Raw genomic sequence first — 18,532 nt, forward strand, 5'->3', positions numbered from 1 at the left:
ATCCTGCCATTTGTGACAACATGGATGAACCTTACATTAAGTGAAATAAGCCAGACACAGGAAGACAGATACTGCATGATCTCATTCATATGTGGAATCTAAAAAAGTTAAATTCATAGTAACAGTGAGTAGAATAGTGGTTACCAGGGCTTCCGGATTTCACTACAGGGAGAGATACTAGTCAAGGGTACAAAGTTTCAATTATAAGGTAAACAAGTTTTCGAGATCTTATATACATATAGCATGTTGACTATAGTTAATAACAGTATATACTTGAAATTTACTGAAAGGGATTTCAAGTGTTCTCACCACAAATACAAAAATGGTAACTATGTGAGATGGGGTATTATTCAGCCTTACTGTGGTCATCACAAGGTACATCACAATGTACATATATTACATCACATTGTATAACTTAAAGATATACAACTTTTATTTGTCAGTCATTCTTCCATAAAGCTGGGGAGAAAACATATGACCCAGTCTGTCAATATTCTGATCCAAATTCTTAGGAGGCAGTAAGTTTGACTCAGCTCAAGGACACCAAGGAGATCAAACTAGTCAATCCTAAAGGAAATCAACCCTGAATATCCATTGGAAGGACTGATGCTGAAGCTCCAATACTTTGGCCACCTGATGCAAAGAGGCGACTCATTGGAAAAAGACCCTGATGCTAGGAAAGACAAAGGGAAGGAGAAGAAGAAGGCGATGGAGGATGAGATGGTTGGATGGCATCACTGACTCAATGGATGAGTTTAAGCAAACCCCAAGAGATAGTGAAGTACAGGGAAGCCTGGCTTGCTGTAACTCATTGGGTTGTAAAGAGTCAGACATGACTGAGTGACTAAACAATAATAACAAAGTCAGATATAAAGTGGATCAAATCAGCTGGAGGCACTGGGATGGAGCAGAGTTCTTGTACTTCTCCCTCAACTCTCTCTAACAGAACTGGCAAATTTTATAAAGTGGAAGGACAAGGAAAGCGAGGAAGCAATTGACAGAGGAAATGACTGACATCTTAGTGTGTATTTTTTTTTAATTCCATGAACTCTCCACTGCTGAGCCTGCCAATAACCACAATATCCTGGCATCAATAACGGAAGTAGTATGGTGGTTTCAACTTCTGAATTACTTATATCTCTAGAAACCTACAAGAAAGTACCCTTTCTCTTAGAAATTCAAATTCCTGACCCACACCTTGCCATCCCTCCCAGTACAAGTGATTGTCTACTCACTGAAAGGCTACAAAAACACACTTGATTCTCACTATTCTCATTTGAAAGTACCGACAGCACCACTTGTGTAGTCAGAGCAGTGATTCTCAACCTTGGCAGTAAAATGAGGAGCTTTAAAAAAATACTGATATCTGGGTTCCACTTCCCGAGATTCTGATTGAATTGTCACAGATAAAGCCTGAGCACTAGGACTTTTCTAAAGCTCCCCAGATGATGCTAATGTGCAGGCAAGGTAAAGAATCTAGCCTAAGGTTCTCTGAATACAGATGTTACATTGAGAATGCACATTTTGGTGAGATGGCAGGCATAAATGGTGGGAAGCTCAAGGCAGAAACTCTTATTTATTAAACATACACTATAAGTTATGCTAGTAACTCATGCAGTTGTCAACAGTATTTTGTTTCATCTTTATAGTCATCCTATGAAGACGACACTACTGTTCTTATCTGACACATAGGAAAACCGAGGCTCAGAGAGGTCACACAGAGAGACTGTCATACCTTAGCATCAAACTCCAGGTCTGATTCTCAATTCTATACCCTTTCTGTGACACCATACTGAGAGATCACACTCTTACAGTTGGATGATCCCACTCCCTAAAACCAAAATACGAAGGCATCAATTCAGAAACCCTACTCTACTGCACGCATGGATTTTTTTTTTTTCTGGAACAGTTTCATGAATGACACACATGTGGCCCAGTTACTAGGTTACACTAGTGTTAATTGCTCAGTCATGTCTAACTCTTTGTCACCCCATGGACAGTAGCCTGCTAGGCTCCTTTGTCCATGGAATTCTCCAGGCAAGAATACTGGAGTGGGTTGCCATTTCCTAGGCTATACTGTAGGCTGCCAAAATGAAGTGAACTGCTCTAGGGAGAACTTCTTGATAGGGGACTACCAGGACTGGACCTTTCTTAATGAAGCATTTCAATTCTATTGATTGATACCTGGATCCTTCTCCCTCCCTGCTAACTTAAATCCTGTGGCTTTCTATATTGAGTTTTTCTTACAGATGAAGCTATATTGCTTACCTACAAGCAATTCCTTTGCTGGTCAACTAAAATTGCATTGTTCCTCTGCCTTGTACTCCAGACAGTACATAAAAAATCAAAATATACTCAAAATCAAAAGTTGACTAGAGATTGCTGCTAATATCAAGATGGACTCTCATACCAAGTGACTCTGGGAGGCTAAAAGCAGAAAGTATGTACTTTTGTAACAAGCTGGTGTCTTGATAGCTCAGTTCCACCATTCCACTCCATGAAATCCACACTGCATCCTGCCTGAGATGTGGCTGAAGGGACCCACAGGGTGAGGACACTTCAGGTGTGGGTAGTACCTTTCAGACACTGCAGGAAGAAACTGAATGCTCGTGCAGGTGTCCCATGTATCCTGAGAGAGAAAGAGGTCAGATTAGTCCTCCCAAGATGCTTCCAGAATTCCTGACTCCTCTACTTCCTCATCCCAATCTCAGTCCTTGCTCAGGACTCTGGCTTTTAGAATCCTCCTTGTCCCACTTACTTAGGGACTCCCCGATTTCCACCTTACTCAACAGGAACTAAATGTGGGGGGCATTTCTGTCTTTCTGTTTACAAATACGAACATCTTCATACTCTCTGATGGGAAACGTTCTCCACTGCAGGAGTTCCCAACCTTCAGGCTCTAATGCCTGATGATCTCAGGTGGAGCTGATGCCATCATAATAGAAATGAAGTTCACAATAAATGTAATGAGCCTGACTCATCCTGAAACCGTCCCCTGTCCCCCTCCCACCACGGAATAACTGTCTTCCACAAAACTGGTCCCTGATGAAAAAAAAAAAAAGTAGTGTTGGGGAACACTACTCTACTACCAAGAGCCCTGTTTTCCTAGTTTCCCCTCTCCACTGGGCTGTGTAGTTACTGCCTTCCTTCACCGCTTCTATTTTCCCATCTTCTCCTTCCCTCTACATTACCTTACTTTTTTTTTTCACGGTCCTTAAAGATTTATTCCTTCTGTCGCTCCCAGGGTTATCTTTCCAAACACATAAAGCCCATCACTCTGTTGTTTTTAAAGCCTGAACGGCTCTCCTATGTCCACTCCTTTACTACTCGATTCGCTGAATTCTCCTCAGAGAATTCACGGTAGACACACAGTAACGGAAAAGAGGGACGACCATACAAGCGTGTGCAGTAATGACTGCAACATCTCGAAGAATGTAGTGTTGTGTACTTGAATCCATCGCGTCAACGTGAATTATCCTCCGACCTTTCTCGAGGGTCAAACTAGCTTGACTGTTATCCAGCAAAAAGTTTCGAAACGTTTTCCCGCTTTAAAAAAAAAAAAAAAAAAAAAGATTAGTCAGGCGCATGCGCAACCGCACAGAGTTGGAGGGGGTTGCTGTTCGCGCAGGCAGATCTCGCGATGTTTGAGCCAGACGGGCGAGTAGAGTTTTTTTTATGATGTTGTGAGACTTTTTCCCCACCTCCCCTCCACCAGGTGCGGTGATTTACTGCTGTAATCAAATTAAAAATATCAAGACTCCACGGCGAGAACAAACGAGGCTAGAAGTAGGCAACACGCCAGCGGCTGTTTTCCCTTCTAGGAAGGGCTTCTTGCGAGGTCTCGAAGGTCCCACAAGTTCCTCAGAAACAAAAGTCAGGAGTATGTAAAAACAGAAGAAGCCAACCACTGTATCACCTTAGAGCGATGTAGAGATTCTTGTTGTTTTTCCACTTTTTACTGTTCAAAAAATCCCATTGGCTGCTAGCAAACCAGGTTACACGCCTGTCGCCACTGCGCCTGCGCTAGCCTTTGTTTACTACCTCGGACGGCCGCTGGGTCCCGCCTCAAGAGCCAGGCGTGTAAGGACATGCCCTGGGCTGTAGTTGTCAGCCGGGGACACGGATGGGAGGTTGATACCAGGACAGGTTAAGTATAAGCCTGAAACCAGGGAAAATACGAGCGGTAATGAAAGCTCTTGAACACTCAGAAACCGTTGTCTTGTCAGATCTGTCCTACTGAAGGTAATGAAGGTGATAGCGTCACCCTTAACCATAACTAAGAAGTGGTAAGCAGCAACTCTAAGCCCCAAAGCGGAGGTGGAATTTAGGTACTTGTTAAAAATATGGACTCTGTAATGGAAAAGATGCAAATAACCCTAACGCTCAAGCCCATCTTACTTAAATTTCGAGCAATACCTCCATGGTTAAGAATGTCTCTTGCAGCAGAGTCAAGAAGGCAGCCATGCAAATTTTGAAACTAAAAACAGTGGTGACTCGAGAAGCAATAGCCGGAAAAAGCACCAACCAACAAGCAAATTTTTTTTAAATGGCTTTAAGTTCCTTTCAAAATCAGTTTCAAATGGCTTAGAAGGCTATGATATTTACAAGATGAGAAGATCTGGTGAAACTTTGGTTATATTATAGATATGACTAGATCGTTTGAAAACTAGGCAAGTTAATTTCTTTTTAGGTATTTTTAATAGAAGAGTTTCTAATGATGCATTTTAATGTGCTCTAAACGGCCTTCAGTTGCTGGTAGATTCAGCTAAACCTAGATCTGTATCTTTGAATTGGATAATAGCATCTGTATCTTTGAGTTTGATGTTTACAATTTGGACGTTTTATTGGACTATTTGTTAGGTTTCAAATAATGAATTTGAAGACTTTAATTTGTAATAGAAGAAACTTTCTACAAAAGGAAGATGAGATTTTTAGGTCGCATGAAATTAAGTAAGGGAAAAGTATGTACATGTGTGCAAATGGGGCCAAAGTTTGAAGGCTCTGGGCACTTCCAGCATGGTTCTCAGAGTGCCTTAACGTTAAAAAATTAACCTCTAGATTTTTCTCATTATGTTTGATATGATAGTTAAGTGTAGTAAATGTAGCGATTTGGATACTTACTTTTAAGGCAACAGTTGGTACCAAAGTGAGAAGGAACTTAAGTCCTGCTCCATTATCTAGGGTTGCACTCATTTGGTTGAGGTAAGGTGATAGCCAGTTTTCTAAGCAGGATTGAACTGACTTTTTTTGGTGAAGGAAAAGAAATGTAGATAAGCTGAATTGATTCTTTGTTCACTTATTAAGGTGATTAAGACTGACTCATAAACACTGCTTACTTTGTCAAGGCAGTCAACAACTGTAAAAGAAACTGAATGCTTTTATTGCACATGATGAGATGGTGCTAATGGAAATTGGATGAAGAGTTGATACAGAGCTACCAATCCTTTGAGGCTACTGGTTCATTTACATGTGATGAAAACGTTAGTGTAAGACCAGTAACTGGTCAAATAAAACTTTTATCTTTGTTCACTGAAAAAAAATCTTTTAATGAGTAAAAGAAACTTACCAGTGAATTGGTTTCCCATTCAGTCTGTCATGCAACTCAGGAAATAGACTTCCAGAATTTCCACAATCAGTAGCTAAAAACGTTATCCATGAAAAAAAAAATAGCTATCCATATTATTTATTTAGCAGCATTCTGAGCATACTCTCCTGTAATTACCCCGACATTGTAAAGCAGTGAAAAAACTGCTGCCTTTTGTAGTCACATATTTATGTAAACATGGGTTCTTGAATTATTGTGACCCCAACATAAGGAACTGCTGAACAAGGAATCTTCTATGCATTCCCAATTACCCCAAATTTGTTGAATCAATACACTATAATCTTACTTACTGCTTCCCTTGTGGCTCAGCTGGTAAGGAATCCGCCTGCAATGCGAGAGACCTGGGTTCGATTCCTGGCTTGGGAAGATCCCCTGGACAAGGGAACAGCTACCCACTCCAGTATTCTGGCCTAGAGAATTCCATGAACTATATAGTCCATGGGGCCGCAAAGAGTCGGACACAACTGAGCGACTTTCACTTTCAATCTTATTTATTAACTTAGTGATAGAACTTTTTTCATGACAGATAATTTTTAAGATTTTAAAAGTATTAAACATGTTACAGCCAAATTGCAGTGTTTGTGCATGAATCTTTATTGATGAACAAGGGACTGCAAGAGAACTGTGCTGCTGCTTCTAGCCCTGCATTCTTTCTGGGAGTAATGGGAGTAATTCTAGCACACTTGTCACACCTGAAGAAAGAATATTGGTCAGATGGAAGGGAATCATTAGCAAGGGCGTGGGGGCATATGGGAGAAAAAAGGGTGAACTTTGGTTGTGAATGGGCAGTGCCCATTAAGGACATCTTCTGTGCTACAGTACTCTGGCAACAGCTAGAACCTCCACCCTAGGCTCTCTACCATCCTCATCTTTGCCCGGCTGGCTTCTTGATTGCATGTACATCTCCTTTCTGTTCTGCCATCCTCAAATTAGCAGTCTTCTGTCAGTCTCAGGATGGTGGCCATAGCACCAAACATCATGTTCTCATGTGAAATGTTCAAAGAGAAAGGAAGGGATAGAGGGAGGAAGGGAAGAGAAAAATGCTTTCTGTTTGTATCCTCCTTTCTTACCAGGGTGAAAAATCTTTCCCATATGACTTAACAGACTTCCCCTCACATCTCCTTGCTCAGAACTGTGTCATAGGACTACCTCTAGCTGGGAGGAAGGGTAGGAAAATATGTATATACAGAAAAAGACAAGTATTTTTTAAAAACAGCACACTAGAAATAACAGGACTTAGAGAAAATACAAACTTAGGAACAGACCACTCAAAACCTATGCAGTTTTGTTACCTGAGGACCATAAAAGTTACTAGGCTAATGAGAAATACCAGCACAATTAAATCTCCTCTGGTGTTCTCAACATCACAGTAATCTTTTAGAGCTATATTGTCTGTTTTGTCTATGTGAGGCTCTTGAGTATTTTTTAAGATTTTTTTTTAATGTGGACCATTTTTTAAGCCTTTATTGAATTTGTTATAATATTGCTTCTGTTGTTTATGTTCTGGTGTTTTGGCTTCAAGGCATGTGGGATCTTACCTCTCCAACCGGGGATCAAACCTGCACCTGCTGTATTGGAAACTGAAGTCTTAACTACTGGACCACCAGGGAAGTTCCACTCTTGAGCCTTTAAATGTGCCAATCCAAATTGAGATGTGATGTAAGTGTAAGATACACCCCAAATTTCAAAGACTTAGTATGAAAAAATAATGTTGAATATCTCATTAATTTTATATTGATTATATGTTGAAATATTTCACCTGTTTCTTTTTACTTTACTTTTTGAAAATATAGCTACTTGAAAGTTTAAAATTGCACATGTTTCTCATATTTTTGCCAGACAGTGCCGCTTTAGAACCTTTAACCCTGGGACATGTGCTTTCTCCTTGGACATATAGTTCATTGAGGACATTTGATTCCAATTGAAAGCAGTTTCATTAAAATTAACTGCTCCAATGTCTCATGCTCTTGGATTGAAAGAATTAATATTGTTAAGAATGGCCATACTATCCAAAGCATTCTGCAGATTTAAGTATGATTCCCTATCAAGTTATCCATGATATTTTTCACAGAACTAGAACAAATAATTTTAAAATTTACGTGAAACCATAAAAGACCCAGAATTACCAAAGCAATCCTGAGGAAAAAGAAAGCCATATATTTATATCTGAAGTCAAGGTGAATGTGTCATGGAGGCAGTGTATATGTCTATATGTGTTTAGAGGGATGGGGGCGTGTCTTTCTGAAGAGTAGTTTTAGTGGAAAAGGATCAGGCTTAGATTATTTTTGCACCAATTGCATGTGACCAGAGACAAATTACCTTTTATCTTTTTAAAAATATGTATTTATTTACTTATTTGGCTGGGCCAGGTCTTAAATGCTGCACGTGGGATCTCTGATCTTTGTTGCTGCACACCAGATCTTCAGTTGCAACATGCAAACTCTCAGTTGTGGTATGTGGGATCCAGTTCCCAGACTAGGGATTAAACTCTGGGCCCCCAGCATTAGGAGTGCAGAGTTTTAGCCACTGGACCACCAGGGAAGTCCCCGCCTTTTTCCTTCATTTCTACTTTCTCACTTGTTAAGGGTTATAACACTTACTTTAACCGCATAGACAAGTATTAAAACACCCTCTGCTATGATAAACTACATTAACATTAAATTCAAATTATTATGTGAGTAATGTATGAAAATGATCTGAAAACATTCAGTAGGTAGAGTCTATACAGATTTACAGTTCAGTTAAGTTTGGTGGGGTTTAAAACTCTTCTGTATGCATTTAGAAACGTAGGCTGTAAGTTTGGTTATGGTCTGGAATATTTGCCAGATTGGGGCCGAGAGTTCTGGCCTTGTGCTGCCCTCCTGTGCTGTTTAAACAGCTCAGCAAGTCAATTACATTCCTGCTTCATGAATGCTCTGCGGGGGAATTCTTATTACTTACCCTCTTCTGTCCTCATGTGGCGACAGAGGGCCTAACTATTCTGGATGTTTCTGTTTCTTTGGTGAAGGAAGCCAGACGGAAAACCACTCTGAAACATTTAGGTCAGAAAATCAAATCCCAAGTTAAGGAAAAAGGCAAAAAATTGCAAATTGCATTAGCTACTAGAGATGTAATTGGTTCACTGATACAGGAAGATCTTAAGCAGATTATTGAGGTTCGGAGAAAAATACCATTATGACAATGTCAGAAAAGGCTTATTGTCAAGAATAGAAACACAGCTCAATGTCCTTTTATTATGCTAAGAATTTACAATAAAGCGATGATTTTCTAAGCAGAACATTAGCCGGGTGAAATATGAGATTCACAAGCACAGCTCATTCAGTGCTAATTCTCTTAGTACAGCCTCCAAAAGCGATTCCTTTCCAAGAGGTTTAAGGTAATTTATCAACATGACAATTCTCTGGAAAGTTAAGAAAACACACTGAAGGAATTATAGAATGTGAAACCATACAATGAAACAAGCAAAGGTGGTCAGTGGGTGGCATCTTCTTCACATGCTTAGCTCCCCGTCTGCCAGTACCCAGGCCTGCTTCCACCCTGGCCTCCTGATATTAGAACCTAGCCACCCTCAATTTAGATGAGGTATATGTGTGCCTATTTTGTTCATGTGGGTATATAGCATGCAGGGACATTACATGACTTACCTTTTAGTTCACTCCTGCCAGGCTTTCATATCCTCCACTTGGCCAGAACTATTCTTATCAAGATCACCAATGACCTTCATGACCAAATCCAATGGTCAGTTTTCAGTCCTCATCTTACTTGACTTTCCAGCAACATTTGAGCCATTTGATCTCTCTCGTCCTTGAAACACTGTTTTGCTTGGCTTCTGAGTCACCTCTCTCTTGGCTCTCCTCCACTCCATCAGTGGCTCCTTTATATTCTCCTCTGTTAAGAGACTTCCATAGTTTTGATTTCTAAAAGTTGTAATGCTCAGGCTTCTTCTCTATCTAAACTCGCTCCCTTCATGATCTTATCTAGTCCCAAGGCTTTAATATAATCTAAATGCTGAAAATTTCCAAATTTGTGTCTCCAACACAAACCTCTCTCGCCTGACTTCCAGACTCATATATACAACTGCTTACTCAATGTCTCCACTTGGATGTCCATGTCTATCTCACACTTAGCACACTCAAAGCAAAATTTGTTCCTCCCTCAGTAAACCCCATTTCAGTATATGGCCAAACCCTCTTCAGTTGCTTAGGCCAAAAAGCCTTGGGGTCATTATGGACTCTTCCTTCCCATACACTCTCCATTTTCAATCATTTGGCAAAGTTTGCTGGCTATATCTTTAAAAACATATCTGTCCACTGACAGATGAATGGATAAAGAAGTTGTGATACATACACACAATGGAATATTACTCAGCGATAAAAAGGAACACATTTGAATCCGTTCCAAAGAGATAGATGAACCTACAACCTATTATACAGAGTGAAGTAAGTCAGAAAGAGAAACACAAATATCCTATATTAACGCATATATATATATATGATCTAGAAAGAGAGTACTGACCATCCTATTTGCAGGGCAGCAAAGGAGACAGACTTTTGGACACAATGGTGGAAGGGCGGGCGGTGATTTGAGAGAGTAGCATGGAAACATACACATCACCATATGTTAAATAGATAGCCAGTAGGAATTTGCTGTATGACGAAGGAAACCCAAAGCCAGTGCTCTGTCACAAACTAGAGGGGTGAGATGGGAAGGGAGGAGGGTAGGTGGCTCAAGGCCGGGGGTGGGGTGGGGATATATGTATACCTATGGCAGATTCACGTTGGTATATGGCAGAAACAATATTTTACAATATTGTAAAATAATTATCCTCCAACTAAAAATAAGATAAAAATTTAAAAAGCCATATATCATAACTCTACCCTTTCTTCCACATACATTGCTACCACCCTGGTCTGAATCAGCATGACCTCTTTTTGGATTACTGCAATGGTCTCCCTACTTCTCTCGGGCTTCTTTGAAGAACTTCCCACACAGCAAAATGATCAAACTTAGCCAAAGTCAAATCAAAACTCCCCGCTCAAAGATGGCTTACCTCAATTGAAATAATATTGAAAGTCTTTATCATACCTTATAAAGTATACATGGTCCAGGCCTCTAGTTTCTTTCTGATCTCATCTCCTACCTCCCAGCCCCTACATACTCTAACTTGCAAGTCCCTTTATTGTTCTTTAGCATCCCAGGCACATTCCTCGGGGCTCTTGGATTTGCTATTTCCTCTGCCTGGAACACAGAAAATTATGTAGTCCATGCCCTCAATTCATTGAGGTCTCTGTTCAAATGTCATTTAATCAAAGAGTCCTTCCTAATATAGCACCTGTCTTACTCTCTGCACCCACCCTCAATGACACTAGTTGAGCACCTTTAATGGCATGACACCCTGTGCTTACTTATTTGTGTATTGTCTGCCTTCCACACTTGAGTATTAACTCCATTCCATTAAGCAGGACTTTGGCTGTCTTTGTTTTCTGCTATGTCCCCAGAGGGTCTGGCATCTGGTAAGAGCTCATTAAAAATTTAATGAATGAAGGAATGAACAAATATTCATGTGAACAGTTATTCAGAGAGTGGTCAGGAACAGAAAATGAGCACTTTCCAGTATTTTTTTAGCTGTAAGTTTGTGTAAACTGAAGACTGAGATGGTCATTGAGGGAGGTTTTCTCCTTCATATCTTCTCAGTGAATGTAGTTGAAAATGGTGAGTTGGTGGTGAATATGCTTTTTGTTCCAAATTCCATATTCTACTCACAGAAGTTGGCCATTTATGTTTCAATCATGGAAATTAAGGTCATGAAACCAGAGTCTGCTATTTCCCCTTCTTATGAAACCAGCAATACTGCATTTTCTTACTACATTTTACTTAAAAATGAAAATTTTTTTCTCTAATTAAAAATGCCTCATGAATTTTTTTTCTCTAAAGTCTGACCTAAGCTCAGTTTTAAACCTTTTTTGAGTCCAGTTTCTTTCAAAGATGCTATTTTTCTTTTCAGAAATTCGACTCTCCTTTTCTCCAGAACCTTCTATTGATGAATAGTAGGTAAACTAAGCCAATGAAACTTCAGTGATAAAATTTACAAACTCACTAAGTCATTGCATCATCTACAAGGGTCATCACAGTGGACTCTGGACTCAGCTTCCGGAGGGCAGGCACACTGGTCCTAGCGCCTTGCCTGCACCTTTTTGTGGCTTTGGAACAGTCTTCTTAATCTTGGGGCCTCATCTGCAAGAGAGGATAATGGCATTTGTCTTGCCATGGTGGTCTTATGAGGGTCAAATGTGATGAAATCAAAGAAGCTGCTTTCAAATATGTAAAGTATTAATCAGGGATGTGTTGGGTTCTACTAATAGAAACCAGTAACAAACTAGCTTGGAGCAAAATGGAATTGTTTTACAAACACATGCTGTCCCACAGAACTGAAATCCAGGTAGTTGGACCTCCCGAGTTGCAGGATCCAGAAACTGGGGAGTTTAGGGTGCTGAGTGTTATTTGTCTGTCTAAAACCTGGGGTCTCAGGATTTCTCTGGTGATCCAGTGGCTAAGACTCTGCACTGCTAATGCAAGGGGCCCCGGGGTTCAACCCTTGGTCAAGGAGCTAGATCCCACATGCCACAACTAAAGATCCCTCATGCCGCAGTGAAGACCCAGAACAGCCAAATAAATAAATAAATGTGAAAACCTATGGTCTCGCTTCTCCAACTCTCTTTGAATGTCTCTTTCTTCTGACACTACAGGCAATCTTTATCTCCATCTCCATCACATATGGGCCAAAGATAGCTTTCTTAAAACTGTTCTTTCAATTCCGAATCTGTATTACCGTATGCATCTCTAACTTATAGTTTACTAACTGAAGTTTTTGAGACCTGATTTTGAAGTTCCCAGGAGAGAGGATTTGGTCAGCCAAGTTCAAATCATATAGCTACCGACTCTCCCCTCTCTGGTCATCTTCAGGAAGCAAATGGGAGCAATATCATATAATCCCTTAGCAGAAAAGGCTAAGGGAGCAAACTCTCTGAGAAGGTTGCATGGGGCAGTGAAGAAAAGAGTGTTGCACAGCTCAACTGTGATGAAAAATATGGAGAACATTCCGCATATGCTTTCCCATACTTTGGAAAACTTTACGCCGGATCAGACCTGGTCATATGATTACTTTCGGCATATTTGTAAATACAGACAGGTCTCAGAGAGTCCTGCCAACCACACCATATCTTTACATTACATGTCAGATTCATGTCTCCAGTATTATCTCTGTTACCCATTTTTGTGTGTGGGGGGGATTATCATGCCTGTTTTTAAAAATTAACTATTATTATTTGGTTGAGTTGAAACCCCATGGCTGCATGATGGTTTTCTCTAGTTGCGGCGAATGGGGAACACTCTGTAGTTGCAGAGTGTGGGCTCTAGGTGTGCGGGCTTCAGTAGTTGCAGCACATAGGATCAGTAGTTGTGGCACATGGTCTTAGTTGCTCCGAGGCCTGTGGGATCTTCCTGGACCAGGGATTGAACCCATGTCCCCTGCATTGGCAGGCAGATTCTTAACCACTGGACCACCAGGGATGTCCCGTTGTTACCCTCTTAAGGAACATAACCTCTTATTCTTTTTTCCCTCAAGGATATAGTTCATTTCAATATATATACTGACTGTAACAAATCAAATTCTCAATCTTCGATATTCTTTATCTCTCAGACTTTCCCATTTGTATTAGTTGTTGTTCAATCGCTAAGTCATGCCTGACTCTTTGCGACCCATGGACTGCAGCACACCAGGTTTCCCTGTCCTTCACTGTCTTTTGGAGTTTGCGCAAACTCATGTCCATTCAGTCAGTGATGCTATCCAACCATTATCCTCTGTCACCCCCCTTCTCTTTCTGCCCTCTGGTATGAGTTAAGATTGACTATAAAATGTTATAACAAATCGACCCAAACTAACAGGGTTTGACAAAGTAGAAATTCATTTTCTCCCCTTGGGTCAAGTCATTGATGGCGACGCTATCATCTTTAACGTGAGTCTTCCAAGGTTGCAGTAATATTCACCTTAATATTCACCTTAATATAGTCCATGGGAGCAGTGAGAGAGGGGCAGAAGGGGAGGGGTCATGTGATAGGTTTTATACACTAGGCTGGAAGACACACATCACTTTTTCCTACATTCTGCTGGAAAACACCTATCACAGACCACATCCAACTACAAAGGAGGGTGGGAAATTTAGTGTAGCTGGGCAGCTGTATGCCTGGTTACAATTCTGATACTGAGGAAGAAGGGGAGAATGGAATTTGGTGGACAGCAAGCCGTCTCTGCGACATCCTCCCTGTGTGCTACTTCTCTTATTTAATGGCACCATTCTCTCAATTACCCGTAAAGTCATCCCCCATTTCTCCGTCTTTCACCAGCCCTCGTATCTGTTCTGACTACCTAAGCAAACCCACATTCATTCCTTGTTTTGCATTCCTTCCTCTGCGCCACAGCTTAAGGCCCTTGTATCTCTTGCTTAGGGCTGCCGAGGTGGCGCTAGTGGTAAAGAACCCAGAGGTGCAAGAGACGTGGGTTCAGTCCCTGGGTTAGGAAGATCCCCTGGAGGAGGGCATGGCCACCCACTTCAATATTCTTGCCTGGAGAATCCCAGGGACAGAGGAGCCTCGTGGGCTACAGCCCATCGGGTCACCAAGTCGTACACGACTGAAGCGACTTGGCACACACCCACCTCTTGCTTGAGCAACTGCAGTCAGCCTTCAAAGTCACCTCCCTATGTCAGTGCCTCCATGCTCATCACAACCACCCTATACTCTGCTGTCAGATGCCATTTCTGAACCCAAACATCTGACTGTCCAAGACAGCTTGGGGTCCTTTAATTTTTTTTAATTCATTAAAAAAAAATATGTATTGATTTGGCTGCACCAAATCAATTCGTTGTGGCACAAGAGATCTTTCAGTTGTGGTATACAAACTGTTAGTTGTGGCATTTGGGATCTAGTTCCCTGACCAGGGATTGAACCTGGACCCCCTGCATTGGGAGCACATAGTCCCATATTTTTTTAAATTAATTTTTATTAGAGGTACTTCCTTGGTGGTCCTTGGGCTAAGACTCCATGCTCCCAATGCAGAGGGCCCAGGTTCAGTCTCTGGTCAGAGAACTAGATCCTGAGGGTTGCAACTAAAGATCAAAGATTCCCTAGTGTTACAACTGAGACCCTGCACAGCCAAATAAATAACTTAAAATTTTTTATTGGTGTATAGTTGCTTTACAATGCTGTCTTCAACTGTACAGTAAACTGAATCAGCTACACATATACATATATCCCCTCTTTTTTGGATTTCCTTCCCATTTAGGTCACCACAGAGCACTGAGTAGGGTTCCCTGAGCTTTAGGTAGGTTCTCATTAGTTATCTATTTTATACATGGTATCAATAGTGTATATATGGTCAATTCCAACATCCCAATTCATCCCACCCCCACCCCCTTGTTAGTTTGTTCTCTACATCTGTGTCTCCATTTCTAGACTCCAAATCTATGCAACTTGGGTCCCTTAACTGTTACCTCCTCTCCTGGTCAAGGCGGTGATCACTGCATACAAAGTATCTGCAGCTATGCCTTTGTAACTCAGCAGCTCACACCAGACAGCCTCCTGTTCTCTGTTCCAAGCCCTCTTTCTCTGGTCTTGTGGCTTATGCTTCTTTCTACCCTTTTGCCTCACATCTGTGCTCTGTGCAAAACTCAGTTCCCTTTTGATTAAGACCATTATGGGACCGTCCACCCAACTTTCATTTGGCTCTGTCCCTAGATTCTGTTTCTCAGGGTACAGGCTTGCTCTTGGTCAGGAGACATGTTTGAACAATGATCATGTTATTCTCTTCACCAAAAGCTCCTTTGCTTACTGAATAAAGCAGACTTTTTCACTAGCATGTCACCCCCATGCCTGCCACTGTCTGATCCCAACCCCCAGTTACCACCCCTGCCAATACAGCTTTTTAATTTTCATGCTCTCTCTGGAGTCCTCAAAGCATCTTTCCAAGGGCACTTTCTCATCCTTCAAGATCTGACTCATATCACCTCCTTTACAGCTTCCTCTTTCTCTCTCCTTTGTACTCCATCTTTGAACAGAGTTCTTCCATATTTTGCTTTCTATCTACGGAGTTTCTGTGCAGAGGGTGGTCTCATCTAAGATGAAAGTGTTAGTCGCTCAGTCGTGTCTGACTCTTTGCGGCCCCATGGACTGTAGCCCTCCAGGCTTCTCTATCCTGGGGATTCTCCAAGGAAGAATACTGGAGTGGGTAGCCATTCCCTTCTCCAAGGGATCTTCCTGACCCAGAAATCGAACCCTGGTCCCCTGCATTGCAGGCAGATTCTTTACTGTTTGAGCCACCAGGGAAGCCCTCTAGGATGAATACTCCCTAAAAGGCAAGGATTGTGACTTCCTCATCCTTTCATTCTCCACACTGCTGAGAATACAACCTTGGAGAATACCTTTCCCATGGTAAGAGACATCATTCCAGTGCTCAGAACCTCCTACTGCTTCAGTGGCCTCCCCTGTCAGCCAGTCATGGATTAAAACCCTGCATAGGCCTACCTTGCTTTATTTGAGCAGATGTTGCTGCTGTTACTGCCTCCTCTCTCCTCTTTGTTCCTTGAAGACAAAATCACACTTCAGAACTTTTGTGTTTGCTGTTCCTCTCCATCCTCCATTTAAAAAAATTTTTTTTTAAGTCTTTTGACTTTACACAATTTACACAATTTAAACTTGGACAAATTTATTCTAGTTAAGCCATAAGTGTCAACATGTAAACTTGTTTTGATTAAAGAATTTTTCTATAAAAAAAAGTCTTTTGAATTTGTTACAATATTGCTTCTATGTTTTAGTGTTGGTTTTGTTTTTGTTTTTTGGTCAGGAGGCACATAGGATCTTAGCTCTCCCACCACGGATGGAACCCCCACCCCTTGCACTGGAAGGAGAAGTCTTAACCACTGGACCACCAGGGAAGTCCTCTGCTGTTCCCTCTATGGGGACACTACATGGCTGCTCTCTCTGGAGTCCTCAGAGCATCTCTCCAAGGGCACTTTCTCAATGAAGCCTTCTTGGACCACACTAGTCACACTGGGACCTCACAACACTCTCTTTCCCCCTCCTCTGCTTGTTATTCTCCATAGCATGTATCACTTCCTTCCGCGGTATGTATATTTCACTCATGTATTATTGTGTATTTTTCTGTCTCCTCTCCCCCTACTAGAGTGTAAGCGGTCATCCTAGTGTAAATCTGCTTGTTTACCTCTGTATTCCCAGAGTCTCGGATATCAAGGCACTCAAAAAATATTTGTAGAAAGAGTAAGCAAATTAATAGAAGATGCTCAATAAGTATTTATTAAATTGAATAAAAAACGTCAGAAACAGATTGTGAAATTTCCAAACTCTAAAAAGATGTCGGTTTAGGAGCATAGCGAAATTGAACGAGCCTCGCCTCACCGTAAACATCCTCGAGGAAGGATTAAAATCGTGTGCTCGAGGTGGGAGGGGCAATGGGGCCAAAAAGCGTGCGCCTTCGCAGAAGTTTTGGGGGCTGCTTGACTTCCCCCTGCGAGGAACCGCACCTGGGAGGCGAGCTTGCTCAGCCGCCCCGCCGGGACACTCGGCTACCACACAGGTGTTTTCTTTTAAGTAATTGTGGTCTTCGTCTCTCTCCCAAGCTGTTAAAGGACACACAAATCTTGGGTGGCTTATGAGCCACTTCTCAGCTCTCAGGAGAAAACTACCAAGGGTGAAACTGACAACAAAAACATCACCCAGGACGAGATTCTGGGTCTTGGGGGCAGCCGAGCCCCCTTTTTCAGAGCAGCGCGAGTGTAACTTTCTGTCTTCTCCCCAGGCTCCGCCTTTGGGCTGTTTATTGGAAATTCTTCTACCGGGCTCAGTCTTTTTAAGCCGCCGCATACTTTCAACGGGAGGATGGCGCTCACAGCTCCCGGTTCTCTTCCCTCGGGGACTCCGTCGTATTTTTTTCACGCTTCGTCGCTACTACAGCAGACGCCTGCCCTCTCACTATTTACCCCGCAGTTCTCCGGTGCCTTGACTGTAAACAAAACACTTTAGATCATAGCAAGGTCGGAGTAAGCACAGCCTTTCTGCTGGCAGCCAGACGTCTTAAGGTGGCGTCACTGTGACTCGTTTGGTTTTCAAGATTAACAAAGCGACAAAATGGTGGTCCTACATATTAGTTAAAGAAATATTAAGGGTGCGTAGGGGATGAAAGCATCCATTTTTTACTTCTCTGGAAGCTATTAATTCCACGAATAAAATCAAACATTTGTGGCAAGGTGTAATACTCTAGAATGTTTCAATTTACATAGATGTGGTATCTGAATTTAAGCTCATATAAAGAATTTTGCTCATATAGAATAAGAATTTTGGTGTAGTCCAACAACTGTGTAAAGATTTCAACAACAATAATCTATAATTTCAGGAGTAGGGTATAAATTATGGTATTGAGACCTGCCCTAACTTTTCTGTCCCTCTTCTCCATCTTCTCCAATTCAGTAAACCAAGTGGGGGCATTCGACGTAAAATAAAGAAAAAAAGAAGATGAGACCTTTTACTTAGATGCCAGGTGAAATATTTTCTCTCCATCAGGTAGGAAGTCCGGCCTTTGAAAGCACTGCCTCTCTCACTGCTCTCTGGGTCTCACCCTGCCCTTTTGGAATCTGCATTTTAGTCATATTAAGTGCAAGGTCATACCAAAGGCCAGTGACAGTCGTGTTCAAATATCAGGGACCACAGGCCACATCAAGGAAACAGCTGCAAGCAGCCCAGAGCATGAGAAGGAGCCATTTTGAATCATTTATAGGAGATGAGGACCTGCAGACTGTAGACAAGAGAATCACTCTGGGTGATACCCAGAGAAATCTCTCTTGAGTCTGTTTCCTCAGT

The 18,532-nt window shown here is 41.7% G+C and overlaps 1 protein-coding gene and 1 long non-coding RNA gene across 7 annotated transcripts in view; one reads left to right on the top strand and one right to left on the bottom strand.

Annotated features, from left to right (window-relative positions):
* Positions 1-3,925, bottom strand: part of GPR19 (G protein-coupled receptor 19) — a 39,095-nt gene extending 35,170 nt beyond the window's left edge. The window contains exons 1-2 of one of the 5 annotated variants that reach the window (XM_043441552.1): positions 3,197-3,925; positions 2,577-2,629 (exon numbers count right to left, since the gene is read on the bottom strand). The gene's annotated coding sequence lies outside the window, so the exon portion shown is untranslated. Of the gene's footprint in view, positions 1-2,268; positions 2,630-3,191 lie in introns of all 5 variants that reach the window. The other 4 variants (XM_043441551.1, XM_043441550.1, XM_043441547.1 and 1 more) reach the window with 4 other exon arrangements.
* A 195-nt stretch (positions 3,926-4,120) lies between these two features.
* LOC122423698 lies at positions 4,121-17,917 on the top strand. 2 transcript variants are annotated; one of them, XR_006264201.1, is made up of 4 exons: positions 4,121-4,242; positions 7,128-7,264; positions 16,503-16,782; positions 17,475-17,917. It is a non-coding gene; the product is annotated as an uncharacterized LOC122423698 (long non-coding RNA). The 2 variants fall into 2 exon arrangements; XR_006264202.1 differs by having other exon boundaries at positions 4,121-4,146.
* Positions 17,918-18,532: the final 615 nt, after the last annotated feature.

The sequence above is a fragment of the Cervus canadensis genome, chromosome 21 (assembly GCF_019320065.1).
Source record: "Cervus canadensis isolate Bull #8, Minnesota chromosome 21, ASM1932006v1, whole genome shotgun sequence".
Lineage (NCBI taxonomy): Eukaryota > Metazoa > Chordata > Mammalia > Artiodactyla > Cervidae > Cervus > Cervus canadensis.